The sequence below is a fragment of the Myotis davidii genome, unplaced genomic scaffold (assembly GCF_000327345.1).
Source record: "Myotis davidii unplaced genomic scaffold, ASM32734v1 scaffold464, whole genome shotgun sequence".
In the NCBI taxonomy this organism is placed as follows: Eukaryota; Metazoa; Chordata; class Mammalia; order Chiroptera; family Vespertilionidae; genus Myotis; species Myotis davidii.
In genome coordinates, this window is record NW_006295287.1 from 27,445 (window position 1) to 30,510 (window position 3,066).

Consider the following 3,066-nt stretch of genomic DNA (forward strand, 5'->3'; position numbering starts at 1 on the left):
AAGGATTAAGCTGCTGGCCTCAATGGGCATTTTATAAAGACATTAGACTACATGGGACAGCTGCTGTGACATGGGAAGTGACCCAAGCTGGGGGCACCCTGGCTTTGAGATCAAGAAATGCCCCTGCCTCGGTTTCCCCTTTCTCCCTAACCACCATCTTGCCCCTCTCTGCACCTATGTTTCCCTTTCTGTGTCCCCTCTCCTGCTCTTTGGTCTGTCTTCCTCTGTGCCCCCCCACCTCCTGAGGTTGTGCTCACCCCTCAACCACAGCCTGTCACATGTCCCTCCAAATCCCTGCTAAGTCTCCCTGTATTTTGCTGAGGCTGGCCTGGCTAAGAGGATTGGAGTGTTTGCTAAATGGGACCAGCACAGGGTCAGAGAAAGGCTTTGGGAGACTCGGGCCAGGGCAGCCACAAGAGGGCGGCAGAGGAAGTTGGAGACTGGAGACAGGGAGCATGTAGCTCAAGCATGTCAAACTCTGGGCGCGCAGCCCGCATGGAGCCCACAACAAATATTTTTGTGGCCCAGGCAATATAACAATATGTAAGAAACGTTTTACTAAAAATTCTGTAACCTATTTTTTCCAATATTCTGTTATGCATAATTATTAATAACGAAATACAACGTTCCCTAATGACTGTTTACTATAATCGTGTTGCATTCATTGCCCTTAAGCGTCTGTGCGCAGGTGCACCATTTCTCTCCACTAATACCAGCAGCGAATATGGTAGCAGCCGATGGCCACGTCATTCATCTTGGACTGACTTGTTTGGTGTGCACAACAGGAAATATTTCACTTTTGGAGAACAAGAAAAGTAGGTTTATTTGCACCGTGCTCATTAATTTGTGCAATTATTCAGTATCTGGTAAGTTAATGTCCAAGGAAAAATGTCAATTTTTATTAAAATGTTCTATTATTGTATGTTAACAATGACTCCTTTACTTCAGCCCTTTGTATTCAGCATGTCTCTACCGAAATAAACCTATGCTTTATGAAAATTGAAGCTTTGTTTTTTGTGGACCACATACACTTTAACCTTGTTTACTTGGCCCGTGATAGCCTTTGAGTTTGACATGCTTGATGTAGATGGTCAAGTTTATAGATCATGTGGATCCAAAATGCAGTGAACCTCGGTTCTCAAACATCTCAAACAACTAGGATCTGGACCCAGAAAAATGTCTTGGTTGTCACCCAAACTAAATGGCTTGGTTATGGAACCAAACTTTGGTTTTGGGGCTGACAACTCTCCCATGCTGATACCTCTGCATGACAAAAAGCGCCTCTCAGGCAACAAACAAAGGAGATAGACTACTTTTGCTGCTGGGGAAATCCACCCTTAGCACATTTTTAAAAGATAAAGAGGCCATCAAGAGTGCTGACATTGCTAAGGGTGTGAAAGTGCTCCCAACACAACCACCCCAGGCACTTGAATAGATAGAAACCTTATTGTTGATTGGAGGAAGGAAAGCCTTCAGGGCTAGTAGGGTGTGGCTCAATACATTTAAATAATCTGTTTATTCACACAAAGGTTAAACCCTTTTTATCAGTTGGCGTCTGGAACAGATGAATGCCATTTACATAATTTCTAATGGGGAGGGGGAATGCTTGGGTTTTCAAACAAATCGCTTCGCTAACGGCCTTCTAGAACTAATGAAGTTTGAGAATGGAGGTTCCACTGTACAGATTTTGTGATACAAAGCAATGTTCATTGACCTTTGACTTACTGTGTATACATGATTCTTTTTAACAATTAATTTTACAGAGAGGAAGGGAGAAAGAGAGAGAAACATAGAAACACAGGTCCCTTGCCTCCAGAATGCTGCATGATTGGGGATGAACCCAAACCTGGGTCTGTGTCCTGACTGGAACCCAACCTGCCACATTTTAGTGTCAGCGACAAGGCTCCAATCAACTGAGCCACACCTTCCGGGGTGACTTATTATTCTTTTCATTGAAAAAAAGACTTTCAATTAGGGTTGACATTCAATATCATATTACCTTCAGGTGTACAACATAATAGACATTTATATAACTTGGAAAGTGATTTCCCGGGTAAGTTTAGAGCCCACCTGGAACCATGCACAGCTATTAGTATGTTACTGAGCGCATTCCCCATGCGGTGCTTCACATCCCCATGACTATTCCATACCTGTCAACTAGTACATCTCCATCTCTTCACCTTTCACCCCAGCCACGCCAACCCCTCCCATCTGGCGACCATCCATTTGTCCTCTGTATCTGTGTTACTTTCTGCTTCCCCCCCTTCTGATTCCACACATAAGTGAAATTATATGGTATCTGTCCTTTCCTTTCCTGTTTGACTTATTTCACTTATTAGCATAATATCCTTTCTAGGTCAATCCATGTTGTTGCAAATGGTAAGATTTCATTCTCTTAGTTGTTGTTTTTGTTAATCTAAACCCAAGGATATTTTTCCATTGATTTTTAGAGAGAGAGTGGAAGGGAGGGAGGCTGGGGAAGAGAGGGAAAGAAGGGCAGAGAGAGGGGCAGAGAGAGAGATGTGAGAAAGATACATGGATTGCTTGCCTCTCGCTCCCACACCAAATGGGGTGGACAATCAAACCTGAAACCCAGGTTGTGCCCTTGATCTGAATTCAAACCCCACACCCTTCGACCTCACTGGCCAGAGCAAGATTTCCTTCTTTTTCATGGCCCAGTGATATCCCATTGTCTCTGTGTGCCATACCTTCTTTAACTATTTGCCTTTCTATTGAGCGATTAATGTAAAGTCATTATTGTTGTCCTAGCAGGTTTGGGTCAATGGATAGAACGTCGGTCTGTGGAATGAAGGGTCCAAGGTTCCATTCTGACCAAGGGCACATGCCTGGGTTGAGGGCTCGATCCCCAGTAGGGGCTATGCAGGAGGCAGCTGATCAACGATTCTCTCTCATCATTGATGTCTCTATCTCTCTCGTTCTCTCTCCCTTCCTCTCTTAAATCTATAAAGAAATATATTTAAAAAAAATAAATAAAGTCATTGTTAGCCCTAACCGGTTTGGGTCAGTAGTTATACCGTTGGCTCAGGGACTGAGGGTCCCAGGTTA

At 43.8% G+C, this 3,066-nt stretch overlaps 1 long non-coding RNA gene across 1 annotated transcript in view; it reads left to right on the top strand.

Moving 5' to 3' along the window:
• Positions 1 to 221, top strand: part of LOC107184122 — a 20,424-nt gene extending 20,203 nt beyond the window's left edge. The window contains exon 3 of the long non-coding RNA XR_001514944.1: positions 110 to 221. This is a non-coding gene — a long non-coding RNA (uncharacterized LOC107184122). The remainder of the gene's footprint in view (positions 1 to 109) is intronic.
• Positions 222 to 3,066: the final 2,845 nt, after the last annotated feature.